At 37.8% G+C, this 22,140-nt stretch overlaps 1 protein-coding gene across 6 annotated transcripts in view; it reads left to right on the forward strand.

Moving 5' to 3' along the window:
• Nucleotides 1-22,140, forward strand: part of MECOM (MDS1 and EVI1 complex locus) — a 535,065-nt gene that overhangs the window by 449,119 nt on the left and 63,806 nt on the right. The window lies entirely within an intron of this gene.

Here is a 22,140-nt window from a genome sequence, read left to right on the forward strand (position 1 = left end):
TTGCAGGGTAGATTCCCTGTGAAACTTTGTGGAATGTTTCTAGAGTTAGGGAAGCTGGCTCATAATTCAGAGTAAAGAAATTATCGTAGCTTTAGCCACCCTGTGCTGAATGGAAAAAAAAAAAAAAACTGGACAAGTTCACATTTTTGGCATCCACAGAAGTGTGTATACCTTTGAATTGTGCCTTCGTTTGACCTGGCCTAATTTAGTACCTTGGGAAACAATATAATTTGAAGGTTACTTCTGAGAGAACAGAGAGGCTTGGTGTTGACTCTTAAGGTCTGAGTTGGAACAGACAATTTTAATGATTAAAATAGATTATCTAAATCAATAGGTAAAAATAGAATGACTCAGTCACAAGAGGGCTTGCAGTATTAGGCATGTGTATGAGATAGTTTGTGATAGTCTAGGGATTTCATTTCCAGTATGAAATACATAAATGGCTAAATATAGTTTTCCTAAAATATTACTTCATTGGGCCAGTAGTAAGATATCATCTTGGCCTTTGTATTTTGGCTGGCTGACATTTTCTTCTTTCCCATGAAAAAGAAAGTAGAACTGGCCTCATATAGAATTGAACAGAACAGAGTGTTGTGCTGCCCCTCTCTGTTTATTAAGATAAACTTCTGATAAGATGGTTAAGCAGGAAGCTGGAATAGTTCAGAGAAACTAAAGGCTACTTCTGGCTCTCACTATCTGGGACATATTATTTTACATTAAGAAATCTATTTTGAAGGTTCCTTTTTTTTAAAGTACAAGATGTACTGAGTTTTGAATGATACTCTAGGTTTCTTTTTAGTGGATATTGAATAAGTGTGAAAAAATGTCAATATTTTTATTTGTATTAACACTCTGAGGTCAGAGCAAACATTTAGTAATATGAGAGAAAGTATGCCACTTGGGTTCTGGAATGTTTGCAAAGAACATAGCAGAACACACTTGGAAATATAATTACCATCATTTGTATTTATGAATAATTTTTATAGCGTGTTGATTATTTCAGTCCAAATTAATGAGATTAAATTTAACCTATTTTCGGTAACTCCATATGTTGATTTTCTTATCATACTATCAAGTCTTTCTTCTACTTAACATGTCCAAGTCAGGGAGAGATTTCACCTGTGACCCAGGATAAGATATTAAGAACTACGTTTCTGCTAAAAATCATGTGTGATTTTTTTCCCTACGTTAAATAATAAAACAGAAAACAAATTCTTAATAGCTATTTTCATCAACTAAAGCACATTGTTAATTTAATTTAACCTAGGCTTAGGGAGCGAACTTGTGCTAGATGAAGGAGAAATATTATTTATAACTTTTTAAAGTGTAGAAACCAAAATCTGAGCAAATATAATTTCTTTATTTTTACCCACACGACAGCTTTTTTATTAATAATATGTGTACATTTAATGCAGATGAGTTTTATCTATACTATTCTAAATCACAGATATTTTGCTTTTACTATATTCTTTGAATTTTTATATATGTTAAAGAGGTTACGTCCTTGTATGGAAATTTGAATTTTTTCCTCGTATTCCAGCTTTTCTGTGTGACTTGTCAATTGTCTGGCTTCAGTCAGAAGAGCTCTCTCAATGAAAACCAATGTATTATTTGGTTATTTATAGCCCAGCCTCACTACAAGGTTTAAGCACCAAGAATCTAACAAAGTAGACTAATAAGGTTTCCAAGACAGTTTTGATACGGAAAAAAAGATTAGATATAGGGTCAACATAGACCTTTAAGTTGACATAGGAAATGAATTTAGAATCTTTTTGGTTTGCCCATAACCAATTATAATGCAATTAATGTTAACAAATCTGACCTAGCAGGATTTTAATCTACAACCTGGCAACATTTACCAATTTCACAGCTACAATTCTTTAACCTAATATCTCTCAGGCAAACCAAAATAAAATAGTACCGTAATTTAATAAAGGACCAACTAGTTTAATTTAAAGCAGCATGGAAAAAAAAAAAAGATAATACCGTAAGGTAGAAAATTATCAGCATTAGCTCTGGAATCTAAAGCATTTCCAACAAAAACTCATTATAAAAAGTCTAAAAGTGGTTTCAAAAATTCCTCTAAAAGTGATCAAATTATTTAACAATAGAATTGCCATTTTTCCCCCATCCCTGTCTTCATGTGACAAGCTGCTCTTCTCTTTCATTTCTCAGGGATTTTGTTTATTGCATTTGTTTTATTTATTTCATTGCACAGAATATTTTAAAGGCAAATTCTCTTCCAGGATCAGAGTCAGTAGGTAGGGGAATAATAACTCTGTTAATTGAAGTATGGAACCGAGAAGGGCAAGTACTCAAAAGCCATTTACACATTCTTGTTTTAATAAAAAGTATGTTTTATTAAAAACAATTTTGAAGCCATACGTGCATACACGCATACAGAATCATTTTCCTGCCTAAGGTTGCATTCCTATTCATGGAAGTATAGACTATCTACACATATAGACTAAATTTTCAATGATCTAAGAACAAAATAACTTTTCCGAGGAGGGGTTGGAGGGTGATTACCCACGGTGAAAAGCAATCATAGAGGACTTGTGAAAGCAGTTTAAATTACTGTTAATCATCTGAAATATTTATATATAAAGAGTTGTTTATTATTTAGAAGTAATTGCACAGTAGATAATAAACACTACAGCATTCTACTATGTGGGACCTTGAGTTCCCCGGCTGATCAGATGTGTCATATATTGGAGAAATGCCCTCTTCCTCCATTCACGGTCCATCCTTAGCATCTAGGAATGGTTGGCCTCCCAAAAAGGCTACAAAGCCCCAAGGCTTTCAGTAGGACTAGAGGAGTTGAATATGCAGCTGCGGAAACATTTCCATCCAATTAGAGACAAATTGACGAAAAGTAAAACATGCTAGAAAACAAACAATAAATAATAGATTATAAAAGTAGACAATGACATTTTGGCTATTTCTCGCCAAACAGTATACATAATTTTTGTACATTTATGAACATAGCCTATTTGCATGGTTTGCATATTTAGTGTATGAAAACTTACAAACTATTGTTTTGACTCTTTCAGATATAAAACAGTAAACCTGTTGTTAAATGTAAGATGTACTTCACCTCAGTACATGTGCGTTGCATAATTATTTTACAACATTTTGGCTTTTTCTCTTATATTTGTTACTTTTGTTCACATTGAATTGGCATTATGTGTGATTGCCATCCACACCCTCTTCACTACCTTACTTATTATAGTCACATAAATAAATACTGATACCCAGATGCATTTACGTACAACCCTTTACCTGGGAAGGGGTTTGAGAATAATTGTGAAATATTTAACTGTTCTGCAAAAACTCCTTTTGCGTATATATTTGGAATGATGTTGAGAGAATGATAAAAATTTAGGCAGTTCAGATCATGTGTCCTGGAATGTTTAGTAGCACCTTTGAGAAAGTTACGAGAGGTCCCGAAAATAAGAATGCAACCTTTCTCTCCCTGTCATCCTGTTATTATTATTCTAATGTACATTAACCTGTTGCATTCTATAGCCACCACATAATAAATAGAAAACCATAAACAGTTTTTAAGGAAAAGTGTCTGTTTTGTTCAAGGATAAGTTCTAGCAATCACTGTTGTAAGCATGACGTATGAGAAAGCTGTGATAATAATGGGCAGCTATTAGGAGGGGTAAGCGGCAAGAATGGGAAGAAGAAAGGGAACCTCTCTGTGCAGTGCAGGAGATGAGATCCTTCAATGAGAGTGGAATTCATGATATACATAGTATGGCCCAGCTGTTTGGGAACATTAAAAATCCCTTCGCTTAAGCTGTTGAAAGCTGCAAAAAAGACCAAATGTTTTCCATCTCAAAACACATTTTACTTAGCTGTGTTTTGAAAGCTGTTATCTAAACATTAGGGGAAAAGAAAAAAAACACAGCGTATTCTAACATGATTTCTTCCTTGGGTGCAAATCAGCAGTTATAATTTAATTTAGGAAAGAGAGTGAAAAAGGTAGAAGGAAAAGGCACATTTTATTCTCCTACCTTCTTGTTTATCTTTCCTTAAAGTATTTGAAGGACATAAAACAGGGAAATAAAAAAGTCACCAGCATACAGTTTTGTTAACTTATCTTGTGAACATTAAACATTATGCCTCAAATTTCGTATGGTACATAAAGTGTTTCGCCCTGCAAGATCATGTATACAGCACTTCAAAAACGCCAGTAGGACAGCTCACTAAATGTAATGGATGTGTAACAGCAGATCTTTAGATCTCTTGTATTTAGCATGACAACTTTGGGTTCTTTAGGTGCTTTAAACATGATATCTAAAACCACCTATTTTTTTCCTAGTGATGAAAAACATAGACTAATTACAAACTTCTCATATGCTATAGATGGCTTGACCATCCGGTGCAAATGCAACATTTTGATTATACTGTGTCTCCTTTTGTTACTGAAGTTAATCAGTTTTACAACTTCACCTTGTTTTCCTAATGCATTTTCATCTTATTTCTCACTAGAATGAATGCTCACTGAGCATAGTCAGTCTGGAAATGCGTTGTCTAATGGTGCAGTAAACACTATTTCTATTACCTAAAGGTTTTAAGGTGAAATCTTAGCTGCTCTCCAATTGCATGCATCCGTAATTGTCTTCACTAAAATCTTTAAGAACTCTCATTAAGCAGTTTCAGAAGATATCTTAAAACAGAGGAACTGAGTCCCACTTTAAGATTTACTTCTCTGAACCAACTTATTTCCTGTCAAAACTTATGTTGGCTATTACGTAGACAAAACTTTTGTCAGGAAACTTTACTAGGAATCTGGCTTAGACAAGGAATACGACAGGGGGTCAGTGCTTTGCACCCAGGATTCAGACCACAAGTGGGTTTTGATGATAAAAGCACAAGGAAGTTTCAAACAGTGTAAATAATCAGATAAGGAAGCCGATAGTAAGGGCCGGCATGCTGGATTTAGGAGGAAACTGACACTAACAACCCCAACCACCTTCCGTGGGCTACGAGACATAATTATGGTTTAATGACATAATGTTAAACACCAAATTTCATCGTTTTTACTAGCATCCCTATTATGACAGATGCATAGTTGTGGACAGAAAAATAGGAAATTGTTTTGTTTTATTTTTACCTTTATGTTTCTACACAAATCTAAGTGACAAACGTAAGATGAGGATAGGTAATACGTTTTCTAAGGTCACTTTTGAGAATCTTAGTAAAGGATTAAAATTTTACTTCTAAGAAGTGTCTCTCTTCTCTGTCTCGAGTACTGAATTTCTTTTTCATGTGTTTTTTCCTAATGGACTACAATTAAATATGTTCATCAATGAGAAAGTAATTGAAAAAATGGGATGATGCCATAAACCAAGCATTGGTACAAATTTGTTCTTACTCTGATTATGATTGAGCCTTGGGAACAATACGTTGCTTCTCTGGCCTCCGTGTTCACATTTGCAAAATGACTGCATTAATTACTAATATGTTATATAGATTCACTGATGTCTCCAGAGTTTATATTGGCCTTGAAAATGCCCCTAGTGCATGATCCCAGGGTTCTGGGATCGAGCCCCATGTCAGGCTCTCTGCTCAGCAGGAAGCCTGCTTCTCCCTCTCCCACTCCCCCTGCTTGTGTTCCCTCTCTCGCTGTGTCTCTCTCTCTCTGTCAAAATAAATAAGTAAAATCTTTAAAAAAAATGCCCCTAGTGGGTTCTTCCTTCATTTATCTAATATGCATTATTAAACCGAGGTTAGCATCCGTTAGGCTCCCTGTCAGTCAGTGGTTGGCTCAGAGTGACCCTGAATGCCAACTCCCAATATCAGACAGATGACATCTTTGGCAAATTAAGAGGCCAGTCTTTCTGGTCTTTATGTCTGAGGTAGTGCAGCCTTGGGAAAAGGTTATAGCAGAATATACAGTCATTATTGATCAGGGTTTGAATCCCATCTTTAATACTTAACAGTTGTGTGACTTAGGGCAAGTTATTTACTCAACTGAGTTCAGTTTTGTCATCTGTAAAACAAGGGTAATAATCACTTACAGCCTGTTAGTGAGTTATTAAGTGAAATAATGCATAATAAGCACTTGACATAGAAGAGGCACTTAATAAATGATATTATGATTATTATATGTCTTACCATCTTATCATCATCTCTTGCTTCTGTGACTTCAATAGCTTGCTAATTGGTCACCTGGCATCCACTTGCTTCACCCCAATTCACTTGCCACATTGTTGCCATTAGGGTTTTTAAAGATGAGAATTTGGCAAAGATCATGTCTGATTTCTTTCCAGAATGAATGAATAAATGAGTAAAATTAACTAGACTAACTAATGTTAGAAATAAAATATTTGAAGACACTTGCTTTAAAAGAAATAATGGATATCAGGCACCTGGGTGGCTCAGTCAGTTGAGCATCCAACTCTTGGTTTTGGTGCAGGTCATGATCTCATGGTCCTGAGATTGAGCCCTGTGTCAGGCTCTGCATTCAGTGAGGAGTCTGCTTGAAAGATTCTTTCCCTCTGCCCTTTCCTCTTTCTCTCTCTCTCTCTCAAATAAATCAATAAATCTTTTAAAAAATAATGGATATCTTTTGCCTACATTTATAATCAAAACCAAACAATTTACAAAAAAGTTAAATCCATGGGTTGATTTTTAAGTGATCACAACACAAAAAAACAGTAGTGGGCATATGTATTTAGGCATTATGCTTACAATGTGGAAGTGTTTTGTGATTTTTGTTATTGTTATTATTACTAAAGCAAATAGGTTGACGATAACATAGACTGTGTCTTTTGTTGTTAAAGAATATGGGAAAACCCATTCTCTGAAATCAGGTGTTTCTAGCTTACCTACAAAGCATTATGCCTGGATATGTACCTTCAGTATGTTATCAGTTATTCTTAGGTTAATAAAAAATTACCCTAGAAATTTCATGAGCTTACCAATTGCTTTTAGATTTTACCAGAAAAATTATTTTTCAATGTTCCTCTAATTTACGTTAACAGATTCACCTGGCATTGAGCATAAATCTGCCTGGTACATTTGAATCCATCAGGAAAATTAATCTCTTTGTTTAAAACACAACCGTGATTATACACATACCTAAGATACTATAATATATATTTTAAAAACATCTAGGGATGATTTTATACACCTGAGGAACAATAGAAATGCTGGGTTTTATCAAAGCAATTAAGCAAACATTGAAAATACATTTAGCTTAAGTCCGGCACACAGTAGAATCCCCAGAAATATTCTTTTCCACTTTTGCCCAGTCTTTGAATGAGTGCAAGTCTCCCTTCTCCCATAAAGCTTCTTCTGCATGGCAGCCTTCACACATCTCCCTCCTTGCTGAATCTCTGCAGCACTTATCATTTGAGCCACATAATTTAGTACTTAATGACTTACAGTCTTGTGCTATTTGCTGTTCTTTCAAGTAGCTTAGTCTCGTCTCTCTAAATAGATTGCATGGGCCTTAACAGCAGGGACAATGGCTTATATTAACTTTTTATTTCCTCTGGTTTCTAAACCTTATCCTGCAGCATATTTAGTTTGGTCATTTTTAACTGTGAATCAAGAGCCCAGGCATTGGAGAGAGTGGGGTATGCTAGAGGAGACATTCCAGAGTCATTCTGAAACCCAAGAGTCCATGCAGAATGTATGTGTGTATGTGTATGTACATGTGATTGTTTGTATGCATACAGCAATTAGAAAAAGAACCTCAAATTAGACATAGACTTCCTAACGTATAGATTGTGATCTATTGATACATTCAAAAAAAGAAGTTGTAGACTAATGTGTACAGTATAACTCTATTTTGGTAAAAATAAATATAGAAATTTATATAGAATATAGAAATGTATATATTCCTTTGTTTTGTGTGAGCAAAGAATACCACAAGAAAACCACACTGGACTGAATATTTATTACCTCTGAAAAGTGAACCACTTTTGTGTTGTGTTGCTTGATTGGCAAAACAAACATGTATTCCTTTTGTAATTTGAAAAACTTCAAAGAAAATGTTTTAAAATGAAAACCGCAAAGGAAATATCAAAGTGAAGTGGAGTGATAAGTAAAATTATTAGATTTTCTGTGAGAGAAAAATAAATAAATATAAATCCAGCCTCTTTGCAGGGATAGGTGGAGAACCACCGACGCTGTGGGAAAAGCATTTGCTAAGAATGGAAAAGTTTTGTCTTCTAGTCACAGGCCAGCACTTACTAGCTTTGGGACCTCGGGCAAGTTCTCTAATGTCTGCATCTCCTTTCTCAGTTTTATTGTGGTGATAATTTTACTTGTCATGCCCTTTCATGGTTTTGTAACATTAGCGACTCAATTAGTTTAAGTGGAAAGTATATCCCTTGGAAAGGATAATGGGTTATCCCTACTGTGCTCTCTGTCACATCTGATATGGTGTGGTTGGTACTTGGGCAAACCTGGCAATCTCTCTGGGAGCCTGTGGGAATGGCGGCCAACAGCCACTTTATCAGAAGTGGCTGTAGCTCCTAAGAGAGGTCCTGCTACCTCAGGCAAGGGGCAAGGTCCTAGTCCATGACGGAGGCGGAAGGGCAGAGAAACAGAAATTGCTAGTATTCTTTTTCACTGATGCATTTGGTACTGATATGGTTGTATTACCTTTCTTCTAGCTTTGGGTTGGAGTTGGGGGAACTCCTGGGAAACAGTTTAGCAAGGCACTTCTTTGTTCAAAGATCAACATCTTAGTCCTTTTATGAAGACAACAAAAATCCGTCTGAATTTTCAAAGCAACTAACTCTCATTTGGTACATGCCCCCAAACCATGATCTCCCATGTGATGGCTCTGGAAACAGGAAACAAATCTTTCTGAAGTCTTGTTGTCATAATGTCACTACTCTGAAACTTGTAATGACTGCCTTTTTCTGTTTTCAATCCAATTTAACCTAAATTGCAACAGTCTTTGGAAAGTGTTCTATAATTTGGCCTTATCAAGTCTTAGTCGCTAATGTTTCTCAATTTTATGGCTTCTGGGGAATCCTAATGAGTATATTGAGCAACAGTTCATGAGCAGAAATGGAAGCAGGTATTTTTAGATGAGCGCGTGAAAGCGCCCCCTTTGGAGCTACAACAGACTGCGGCCAAGTGCGGGCTGGGGAGTGCTCCTTCACACAGGCCTTAATGCCCTGATGACTTGAAGAGGTCAGGCCACTGAATTCTCCATATCCACCAAAGAGCTTTGGCTGGTGTATTTTGTATCTATTGCTGCATAATAAGTTACCCCCAAACTTAGTGGCTCAAAACAATAATAAACATTCATTATTTTCAGTTTCCATGGTTTAGGAAATCAGGAGCCACTTAGCTAGCTGGGTGGTTCTGGCCCAGGGTCTCATCAGGTTGCAGTTAAGATGGTGGCTGCGGTCATCTGAAGATCTGACTGGCGTTGGAGATCCATTTCCAATGGCCACTCACTCACATTTGTGGACCCAGCCACCAGAACAAACTTACACACCCCAAATTGAACAACCTCTACTGTGATCCTCTGCATTCACACCAACTCCTTACTCTGTTAGCTTCTTTCCTTTCCCTTGAATGTTGCATGTCCCATTTTCCCCACATTTTGAAGAATTATATCACTTAATAGCTTACTTCAACTAATGACTAAACTGTACTTCAAACTTATTTCTGTTCAAGGTTTATTGTAAAAACATGTGTGACTTTCAGTAGAATCATGAAGACTCCTGTTTCTCTTCCTGTGCTTTCTTTTACCTATCTCCTAGATAGTCTTCTCTTAGGAACTATTTCTCCTCACTAACATTGGGAAGCTTAATTGTTAGAGACCATAATGAATGTGTATTCGTATTGCTTCTTTTGATTATTCTTTCTGGTGCTTTGTGTTTCTGTTTCTCTGAAACAACCTACTGCATGAGTGACAATAAATAAATTAGGAGGAAAAAAATTTGTCTTCCAGTTTAAGGATGTCTGACAGAAACAAACCATAGGAGGCATTTCTATAGAGGGTAACTATTTTATAGTTAGGACTCCTTTTAATGATAGCTAATGTTTATTAGGTGCTTAGGTGCTAGGTGCTGAGCTAAGTGCTATGCATGGCTGCTTGTATTTAATCCTCTCAATAGCCCTATGAGATACTATCATTATCCTCATTTCCAGATGAGGAAGCTGAGGCGATAGGTAACTTGGCACATGTCACTTGCCTAGCGTATAGTGAAGCTGTGATTTAAATCCAGGCTGTCTGTGGTTTTAATCACTACACTGTTTTTCCTCCTTATGAGTCTCTGCTATGCACCAGGCATTATACTAAGTTTTTTTTTTTTTAAGATTTTATTTATTTATTTATTTGAGAGAGAGCGTGAGCATGGGGGGAAGGGCAGAGGAAGAGGGAGAGAGAAACCCAAGCCGGCTGGCTCCACGCTGAGCATGGAGTGCAACGTGGGGCTCAGTCTCATGACCCTGAGATCAGACCTGAGCTGAAACCAAGAGTCAGATGCCCAACCGACTGTGCCACCCCGGTGCCCCAATATACTAAGTTCTTTATATACATTATCTCCAGTTTAATCCTGATAACCTATGATATAGGTGCCATTACTGTAATTTTAAAGACTGCATCAAGAAGTTTAAGAAACTCTCTCAGTAGCACATACGTAGATGAAGACTCCATCATGACCTCTGGCATCAGAGGGCTACAGCTTAGTAGGAAACTGTAGATGAGACTGATGGCTCATGAGCCAAAGTGAGTTCATATTTGCAGGGGGGGGGGAACCTGTGATCTGCTGAGCCCTGGGAAGAAGATCTTCTTACTTCATTCTGACAGCTTACCACATTCAGTCCATCACCTTCCCTACTAAAGGCTACAAAAGGCAGGTCGTTTGTGAAAACAGACTATTGCCACTGCATCCTAGGTGTGAGTGATTTGATATCTGGGTCATGTGAGTCCTGCAGGATCCACTGTATTACCTGGACAACATTAAGCAAAATGTGGCGGGACAGGGAAGAATTAGAAAAGAACTGTTGCTTTGCCCTCCACAAATACTGTGGGTAGAGGATACGTTAATTTATTTTTCTTGATTATTTATTTTGTCACTGCTATGAAATATTTTTCAAAACCTAAACCAAACTCAGTCAGTTTACATTTTATTGAGGGCTTAGAGTATGCAGTGAGCAAGTAATTAGAAATCAGGTGTAATCAAAATTTCCCTTGCTCAGCCCTTAAAAGACCAGTGTTGATAGGAGTCACCTTGGCTTTGGCTGAGCATCAGAGAAAGTGATGTATAGTATCTGCATTCAGATACTGCATGGTGTGAAAAATATCTCTGAATGTGAGAGTTACACACTCAACACAACAAGATACTCATCACAAAAGGCATTTGATCCCTGATTGCTACCGAGAGAACAGATAATTCATGTCTGTACGTCATTCTCTTCTCTGGGTAAAAGATCATTCAATTTCTCTCTCTCTCAATCCTCCCTTCTTCTTTCTCTTCCTCTTCCTTCCCTTTCTTTCTGTTCACAATAGTTGAACATCAGTAACTTGAATATGTATATGTTACAATGCCACGATACTTTCCAAGATTAAAATTAAGCAAAGACTTTAAATGACTTTCTTGAAATATTTCAGGTTTGATCACGAAGGAGCTATGCACAGGAAGTAATACACATTTATTATGATACTTGCTGCCGAAACAACAAAAGCCACAAAATTAATACACATTACATAGCCAAAGTGTTTAGTGAATCATTTCAATTTGATTCATCTACCCATTTTTTTTTTTTTTTGAGGACGTATGAACTTTGCTAGCTTCTTGTAAGAGTGGAAGTGGGGAGGGGAAATATAAGTGTGTAAGATGCAATGTGTTATTACCCAAAAGCATGAGTTTAAAACTCAAAATCTGTGGTCATTTCAATCTTACCTTCTTAGGCTCATAATTTCAACTTTCTCCATCTTATGACTGGGTTCCATGTTTTATTTGTAAATTTATAGTCCAGATCATACGGGGCTAGAAATTATGTGTGAATCAGGGTGCGTATTTTTCTTTCCTCTTTAAGTATTTCCATTCATGTCCCTTCTGGCATTCTCCATTCCAGTTGTAGGGCATTGCTTTAGCAAGCCTGGATTTGTTTTCCGGCCAAGAACTACATACCAAAGCACAAATACCTTTGAGAATCTGCATCTTGGAAGTTGACCGGTACTTAATTCTGGAGTTTATAGACAGGCTATATTAGGATTTTAGTTGAAGCTGAAGAATTGACTCAACAAAATTTACAGAAGATATTTTTAAAACCGTGGATGAAATCAATGTCTATATAGTCACAATGATACTGAGATTTTATTGGTACTTCAACCAACTGTTGGAATATTTTGACGTTTTACCTTTGATATGTTTCAAAAGAGATGTGACACCCATTCAATGAATTGCAAGCCTAACACACTTTCCTGGCTCTTTTAATTTTTTTTTATTGTTAAAGTGTCTGGCTGTGGTCATTGATGTAATAAAATGGAATTTTAGAATTTCCAACATAGAGAAAAGATAAATCTTTCACTAAATCATTGATAAGAACTTAACCTATTGATTGTTTCTTAATAATTCTGTAACAGACACATCGTAACCAGCACGTACTATCAAAGCTTTGGAGTGGAGTGTTAATTCTGGGGCCAGAACTCCTTTTGTTTAGTGTTTGCCTTTCCAGTTAGAAGCAAGCGTTTCCAGTAGATCACAAATTAATCATAGTCATTAGTGTTCTTTACAGAAAAGATTGTGTGGTCGCTCCTGTGAAATGTTCTGTTCCTCAGGATGATGAGTTAATTCATCTGGAACAACGTTAGTTCATCAAGGTTTGTGGTTTATCTAAAGATCAAATTCCTGTAATTTTGTATGCCATCTGATTTAATGTCCACTTAGTTTAGTGGTTAGGCAGCCATCGGCAGGCACAACACATGAATCCAATATCAAAAACTGGAAAAAAGGCAAATTCTTAAACATTTAATTCAGGCATCCTTAGACTGAGATTGACTTGCTGCCTTTTTTTTTCTCCTTGGGAAGTGCAGATCTAGATAATGCCAAATCTTATTAAGAAAAGCCTAAATAATGTAAAACATTGTGTGTAAATATGCCCATGGTAAAATCTATGCTTTAGGAGAGCTTGTAATGGAAGAGGATAGGAAAGAGTGGGTTGATTTCAAAATGAGATTATACACATTCCTGTGGAAGGTTCTCGTACCATACTCTCAAATATAATTAGAGCAGTTCACAGGGCGAGGATCAATTGGCTAGAGTTTACTGATAACCTACTTGTCGTGTGAGCTTGATAGACATTTCAAATGCTTTCAGTTTGGATGAAAAGTTGAGGCTTGATTTTTGTCTCTATTCATCTATTACTATTTTGTAGTAACATTTTTGATCAAGAGTTTAAAAAAGTCAACAGAAAAAATATTTAGAAGAATACTTATATGTTTTGCTGAAACGGATGCAAAGTAACATAAAATTGTTTCCCTTATGTGTCCCAGTGGAAGGGGCAAGGGGCTTTCACTCATGTTTAAATATTTTTGTTGATGCCCCATTAAACAAGTCAAAAGGTTTCTTTACTGAGGCTTTTAGAGTCTTAGAGCATTTACCATGTTGATGTTCATTGTGAAGCCCCAATGGGAGTTATCACCTTATTTAACCACAGAACACATTTCCAGAGAATACCTGTTAACCAGTCACTGATTAGAAAATGCTGGTGTGTAGGGTGTTTCTTGCCATTAAACAGCCTATAGGTAGGTAGATTGGCAGCTAACAGAAATATTCCAAATGACCCTAAATATGATGACTGGCTAGTGAATGATTTTAATAATGAGTACTGTAAGAATTTCAAGGAAGGGTGCCTGGAGGGCTGTGTATGAGCTTGACAAATAGAACTATTATTTCTATTGTTTCATCTCCTGAATGCTGTGACTATCAAAGAAATGTGAAGGGCCCACGTGAACACAGTTAAAGGATCAAATGCTTCTGCTCACATCCCTAGCTTTAACCAGAGCTGAAGATTTGTTTAGAGGGAAGAATCCGGAAATGGGCCTAGAAAGATAAATGTGACATCAAATTAGAAAGGAGATTGTATTTGGGATTAGGGGCTTTATTTTCTAGCAGATTAGGATCCATTGGAATCTTTATTAGTGTGTTTTTTCTTTGTTTTTTTATCTTTCTTTTTTAAGGCAAAACAAAACATTGTCATAACTTTGTTATTTCAGGAAGGCAAATTTTTGGTATAAAGATGTCACAAAATTCAGGTATGCAATGACAAGGGCTTCCCGCAGGCCAGTGCCAGTGGGAAGGGGAAGGGCCCATAGAAACAACTGAACAGATTGACCAAGCCAGTGACTGCTTACTGGGGTTAAGGGAAAGGAAAGAGTCCCAGATGTTGTCCAGGGTTGGCACTCAGGTAAAGGGCAGATAGTACAGAAACAGACATTTGAGTGATGGGGGGCAATGAAGTGCTGCATCTAGGAAATAGCAGTGGCAGGAATTTCTATCTCTAAATGCCCTAAAAGAGACTTACTAGTTCATCAGTTGATTCCCATGGGGAACAATATTAAATAGTCCAGTTATCTTGGATATTGGATATTAAATGTAGCAATCCCTCATACATCTGGCCATAATTAATTCACTCTTGCAAGGGAAGTTCAGAGGTGGTTTCAGCCCATTATGAAGAGATGCTGCTGAAGATGGCAGTGTGAGTAAAACTTGACCGCATCTTGAGGAATCTTAAAATGACCCTTCATAGGAGGATTTTTCACGATTTTAATAATGAACACTGAAGAGCATTAGAGATACTACTGTAAGGTAAGCTAGAACTGGCCTATAAACCAGGAGGGAAGCACAGATGATTTGTGGTGAATGATGAAAAGGTCAAACTTGGCTGGTAGGAATCACAGGGCATCAAAAGGGGGGGAATCTTTGAAGGGCAGATAAGATTTCATCCAAGATAATCAAGGCAAAATGACTTATAGGCTGAGGAATGATAATATTATGATAACAATTATTTCAGTAGTATCAATAATAATAATAACTATTTTTATTGACCATATGTTAGGCACCATGCGTGATTCTAAGTGATTTACATATATGGCTTCATTTAATTTTCAAAAAATGGAATGAGTTTATACTGAAACATTAGACAACTGAAACCCATTGAAGAATTTTAAACAGGGGAGTGACTGACAGCTGATACTTGGGAAGATGAACAGTGTTGAGCATAAACTGGTGGGAAGACAAGCTGTGGTCAGAAGATCTGTTAGGAGGTCATTGCAATAATTCAGACAAGAGGTAACAGGCATTCAAGCCAGGCATCCATGCTAGGTGGGAATGAAAATCAAGGAAGGTCCTGATACATTTTTCCAACAACCATCTACTGAATACCTTCTATATGCCCGGTGTTGAGTTAGGCTCTGGGCAGTAGACCCAATCTCTGCTATTCTGGCACTTAAAGTCCACCAGAGGACATGGTAGAGAATAAATTTCCTGGCCTTGGTAATAAATATTGACCTGAAACTAATCTGAATGTGTGTGTGTTTGCGTGTGTGTATGTGTATGTATGGCTGCCTAACCTGGTCTTCAGGGATCTTGAATCTCAATGGCATTTTCCCTCTGCCTCAGAGCTCTCTCTCTTACTGATAGGCAGATAACACAGTGGCGGGGAGGGGGGACAGAACGAACTCAGCTGCAAGCTAGACAGAGACAGACATCTTCGGGGGAACCACAGCTTGAGAGAGCAAAAACATTTTTCTTCAAATTCTTCTCTTCCATAGGTCAGGGTAAGGATTAGGGCAACTGACATTGGTATGGAAGAAAGAGGATAGAAAAATACTTATATTTTGCTATTCTTCGGAATATAGACTAGATCATCTTCCTCACTGAAAGTATAGCAACACCAACACTGTGAAACTTACAGTATTTTGACCTGTTCCCATGAACTCAGAGCAGTTCACACTCCTATTACCCAATTTATTTTCCCAACACTCCTGTTGGGCTGACAATATGAAACTTTCATGGAAACCAACTCAAAGGTTAAGTGACTTACCCACAGGCACATAGGTAGGAGTGGAGAGAGGAGAAGACAAAGGTCTTCCAACTCACTTTCCCCACAAAATTATGAATCTGAAAGCACCCTGAAATGGTGTTCTTATAACCTCAGGGGATAAGCTGACCCTAGAGTTATTGTGTAATGTGCTAAACAGTGTCTTGAAAGATTGAATTAATTAAAATTAATAAAATAAATAAAAGTTAATTCCTAAAAGAGTTGAGGTTAATTCTAAGAACATTTAATTCTTTGAGCTAAAGTTAGGAAGAATGAGGGATTTGGCTTTTTGAGACTAATTATAATCATGATCCAAGTTATCGTCTATAAAAAGAAAATATAATAGTAATTTTTGCTCAGTAATCTACAATGCTTATTGTCCTAACAACCAGATAGAAGTGTTATATGTTTTTTGGTGAATATATATTTTTCAGTTTTTGTGAATATTTATTTGTTCATCATTTTTTAAGGCATCTTTCAAGGCATACACATCAGATCATTAAACGTTTCTACTTTTGGTGGATAAGGAAGAGAAAAATAATGGTATTTTGTCCCTTTTTCTCTACCAAAATTTTACTAAAAGATATTTTATTAAAGTTTTTATTTTATGTCAGTGTTTTCGTTTAAACTTGGTATAAATTTTTTGTTGTTGTTGTGCTTTACACACAAAATAACCACTCAGTGTAATAACTTAGACCTGAAATACATCAAAATAGCCCAACAAAAAATATTTTAAATATGGCAGTCTTAATTGGAGTTTAGAAAATAAATCTTTGAGTATAATAATTTATTCACTAGAGCTGTTGTCTCAGCAAAGTATTTCATCTTAGTTTCCAAAGAGCTGCTAGTCATTACTAAATATATTTAAAGTCAAAGCAAAAAAAAAGAAAAAAGAAAAAAATTCACTTTCATTCTGGCCAAATATACTATAAAATACTCAACTGGTAAGCAAGTCATCTGCATTTTTTTTTTTTAAAGATCAGATAGGTGATTATGCTTGTGTAGTTAATTAATAAAATAGGAAGCAGGTAATGGTTCACTGGGGAAACTTTTGCATCACGGTATCTGTTATGAAGGATCCCATGCTGTAGGGACAATAACGGGGTGCTAATTCTGAACGCACACAGTGCCGTCCTACGAAGACATCAAGATTTGTAGGAAATCAACCCTCCAGCAGTCCTGGCAAGCCAGACTGACCCCAGCAAATGAAAATAATCAAAAGTAATTAGAAGCGTGCTGGACTACTCCTCGGAGAGCCAAGCGGGAGAGTAAACATGCCTGAATCCTCGAGCCACTGCAAAGGCCCATGTCTGAGCTGTTAGGTGCCCTGACCTTGTCCACATAAAGATGTGATTTATGAAGTGCAGGGCACAGCAGCAGGGCTTCTGTCTTCTCCTGGAGAACCAAATTACTGAGGTGGAGATTAACATGCTTTCAGTAGGGCCCATTTCCAGACCAAGGGAAATTTTTTATTTACATTTTTTTTACCTTTAATTTCCTTTTTTCTTTTTTTTTCCCAACAGTTTCCTCCCCCAAACCCGTAGATTAAAAAAAAAAAAAAAAAAAAAGTCCATCAAGAGAGACCAGAAATATCTTTCCTGAGCAATGATGATATATATTGGTGACTATAGACATTCAGGGCCCTTTTTGTTTGTAAATTTATTGTGCTGGACTGTTTTGTTGGGGTCTACCTACCCAGCACCACAGAATTCACCTTCAGATTTAGGGAGCCCATCTTGTGAAATACCCCCCTGATTAAAACATATAAACTAAAATTAAACAATTACCTTTGATTCCATGGCTTTCTGATCTAGTTTCTCTTGCTAGATGTTATGCTTCATTACAAGGCTTATGTTTAAGTAAAAGGATTTGGGAGAAGAACTTGTAGGTGGTCAAGAATTTGGAGGGAAAGAAAGAGGAGAGACAAATTGGAGTTTCTGTATAGGGAAAAATATTTATATGAGAATCGGTGGGGAGTCTCTTGAATCCTAAAGACATATATAATTTTTCTCATCTTTGTCTCAGTTAAGTTAAATTTTACAAAATCCTATTCTGATGTGGAAAAGGAAGCATCGATTTACTTTTTAAACACACATCAATATCTATACATGAAGCTAATTTAATTAACAAGCAGTTATTGTTCGGCCAAATGTCAGTTTCTCAGATTATTTCATGCTTCTTGATGTGTACTGTATGAAACAAGATTTAACAGGATCTCCATGAATGAAACTGCACTTGAGAAATGTAAAAATGCACTTGTACGTTCTTGAAAAGCTACAAAAAAAAAAAAAAACAACAAAAAAAACAAAACAGTGTTAAAACAAAAATGTCAGGCTTGAACTTCAGTGTATATTTAGCCACCTCAAGAAACCAAGAGCTGCGGAATTAAGGGAACTCTACTTAGGCTGAGGTTATAAAGTGCCTTCCTCTATAAACTAAAAACATAATGTCAGGGTGAATGGGAACATACTTTATTAACTTTATGGTATTGAAAACTGCCAGCAAGTTGTCTTGTTTTTAAATATTGTCCTCTGCAGAGTGTTACAGGGCTGTTTGTCCACAGGAAGCCTATTAAAAGTGGACAGTGCAGTCATTTCATCTGGCTTTGGCTGGACTGCTTTTCTTTCCTTTAATGATGTGCTGGAATGTACCATGCCCATAGGGTCTCCATTAGCAGAACTTTTACTTCTGGGACAACCATGAAGTTTAAGGCTTAAAAGAGGCATCAGCTTACAGTCTTGTGGGAATCACTTGAATACTAGAGCACTAACTTCTTACTGCTTTAACTAATATATTGACTTATTTTAAATAAACAGTTACACAATGAAGGCAGAGCCAGTGGCCTTATTGGAAATCTTTGAGCCTTTTAAAGATTCTGCAATCCACGCAGATGGGGGAGGAAGGAAGGGGCCTGAGGAGGGTTTATGCCCTTTTCAAACCAGGAAGAAAACACATTAACCTCTCCCACCTCAGCCCTGCCATCAGCCAAAGGGGGATCTTTACAGCTCCCAGAAAATCTATCAACTCACACTCGAACCTCATATTTTCCAATGCCTTTTTCCTGGTAAACAACAATTAACAGAATGAGACAGAGAAAACAATATTTTAACTCCTTCTGGAAAAAATGTTTTAAAAGTATGGATTCTCTTTTTAAACATTGCTGATGAATCACTCTATTTTCTGCTTTCCCCACAGCTATACATTTGTTGTAGTATGTTCTTCCATTCCATCCCCTTTAATATTTAGATCATTTGTCCTGATATATGTTTGCAAATTAAAGTTGGTTTGAGATTATAGTAAAACCATTATTTTTAATAGCCCATTTCAAGGGCAGCGCTAAACACTGCAGAACACGCATGTTACTGATTACTGCTGAGCAGACAGCGGCTTTTGCAGATTAATTTGTAACTGGGAACTACTGTAAACAGATTTCACCAGAAATCCCAAGAAATAAAGGGAATTGGTGGTGGTATTTGGCTCCTTGTAGTTATTTATTGTTTTAGAAACGTCCTGATGGAAAGCAAGTTAGCCAGGGAGAAAAAACCAAGCCCCCCCCCCCCCCCCCCACCTTTTCCTCCAGCCCTCTGTCTTCTCTTCTGTCCACTTCTAATGGGAGAAGGTGGGTCAGGGTCTTCTCCTAAAGAGTTATTGAAATAGCAAGAGGCTCCTTCCATGAGAGGCCCATCTCACTACCCAGGGATTTCAGGACCTTACTTTTAAACTTCCAGCTGTGTCGTCGGGAAAAAAGTGGGGTGACTCTGTCTTTACACGAAGTTATTATATAATCAAACAAGAGAGGGGGCGTGGTGGGAGAGAGCGGGGGAGGGGGAGTGGAGAGCGGGAGCGAGGGGGAGAGATTAATATTTAGTGTTTGCCCAGGTCCTTCTGCTGATTTCCTTTAGTCTTTCTCACAAGTTATTCAGTAGAGAGCAAGACTGATGATGATGATATTAATAAAATAATAATGAGGCTAAATAATCCCCCATCTCTCTAGATAAATCTTCCAAGGTTTCAGAGAGAAGGCGTTAACTCTTTTGGCCCTGTTTGGAGAAGAGAATGTCCTACGTAGAACTAGTCCTAGCTCAGGCGGGTGTCTGCGTTGTCTGGACTGCGGGGTGCACTCGGCCAGAAGCCCGGGAAACGCGGACCGGCCCACGCGCTAAGCGCAGGGCAAAGCCCAGGACCCGCGCCCGGCGGGCGCAGCCGGTTCACCTGGGCGGTTGAAGCCGAAGCCGAAGCCGAAGCCGCCGCCGCCGCCGCCGCCGCCGCCGCCGCCGCCGCAGCCGCAGCGCCTTAATTCGGGGCGCAACGCCATCTACCGGCCTCCTCCCGCATCTGCAAGTACCCGGACCTTGAAAGTCGCCCCGCCTCCCCCACCCGAACCCAATATAAGGGAAAAAAAACCTCGGAGGCCCTTTCCACGAAATCCTAATTTAGCCAGGACCTGCCACTGATTCTACCCGACCTTTTGTTTATCCACCGACGTTTCCTCCTTTTCAGAGCCGCTTTGTAAAGGGCAAGGAGGCGGGGGCCGCGGGGCTGGGGCGGGGGATTGGGGCGCTGAGCTCCCAGACCCCCTGATCAGGCCGCACTGTCTGAAGCAATCGGTTCCCCAGATTACTTGTATTTAATACACAATGCATCATAAAACAAATCCCTCATCCTGACAGGAAGAAAATAGAACAGCTCATAGCTCGAGCCGGTCCAATTTATGGCTAAATTAAAAAAAAAAAAAGGGCTCCGACAATGGGCAAGTTGAGGAAGGGCAGGAAATCAATGGCAGCAAACCGGGGGCTCTTAAAGGTTCTCAAGCGCCGAACTCTATGGGAATATCTGACCGGGTTTTAGGTTATTTACAAAGGATTTTTCCTGTCCTACCTACCACTGCTGTGCGATTTTCCCTCAAACAATGGCCATTATCTGAAATAACAGTTCAATGTCACAGATAACAGGCCACCGAAACGAATTAGTCACCACCTCTTGTCATTTTCTCTCCCCCACATCCCTCCCTTTTGTTACTATTTTTGTTTTTAAATCAGCATTTTGGGGGAAATATACATCTACTAGATTTACACGTCTGTTTGCACTTGGAGAAAACAAAAAGGGGACTTGGCGTTGTCCCCGTTTGCTGATAAAGTTTAACATAAGCGCGCTTTCCAGAGACTTTCCCTTCACCCCTCCCCCGCGAGGGTCCCTCGACTTGCTTACTTTGCTTAACTTTCCATTGTTGAGCTGAGAAGTTGGATTTGTTCATTTGTTTTTATGAATGGAGTTTTGTGATAAAAAGCATTTATTTCCATTTAACCGGTGGGTTTTACTAAATTTTCCAAGGTTGGCTATAGGTAAATCCGTAGATTCTTATTTTGTCACGCATTCCCTATATTCTATCTTCCAGTGCTGTTTCTGAAATGTTTTGATAAAAATTGACCATATATATTAGAAAGTTATTAATCACCATACAGTACTGATCCCCCAAAACAGCATTTATAATGTTAAAAGTTTAAAAATAACCTGAGTTGTCAAACTGCTTAATTCCACTTTTGGACTTTCACGGGGTTTTAATTAACGTATCACAGAATATGGCAAAAACTCACCAGATAATTGTCAATCTCTCCAAGCCCTTAATACGCTATTTGGGCAGGTTATATGCAAAAATGTTTCAGATTTTTAAATTACTTCCTTTAAGAAAAATATGATTTGGAAAAGTAGCATGCTCTTCAGCTGACCTAACTATAATAATAGAGGGAACAGAGTATGAATTTCAATAATAATCATTTGAAAAGATGCTTAGCAGAAAACTGGAAATGGACATGTCAACTTTCACTGTTAGGCTGCTGTTTTCTGAGAATTTCTAAACTAATTACTAGATTTAGCATGAGCCAGTGTCTCTTTACCCTAAACCCCATTCTTGCCCCCTCCAGCGCCCCACCCCCAGCCTTGGTTCACACACCTTCACACCCCCCCAAAGCACTTCTCCACCCGATCACTCCCATCCCCCATCTCCAACACACCACACACACACACACACACACACGCACGCACACACTTACACTTGTGCTTTCAGGACATCGAAACAGAGGATATTTCCCTAGGGAAAGAAAT

The sequence above is a fragment of the Halichoerus grypus genome, chromosome 1 (genome assembly GCF_964656455.1).
Source record: "Halichoerus grypus chromosome 1, mHalGry1.hap1.1, whole genome shotgun sequence".
Taxonomy (NCBI): Eukaryota; Metazoa; Chordata; class Mammalia; order Carnivora; family Phocidae; genus Halichoerus; species Halichoerus grypus.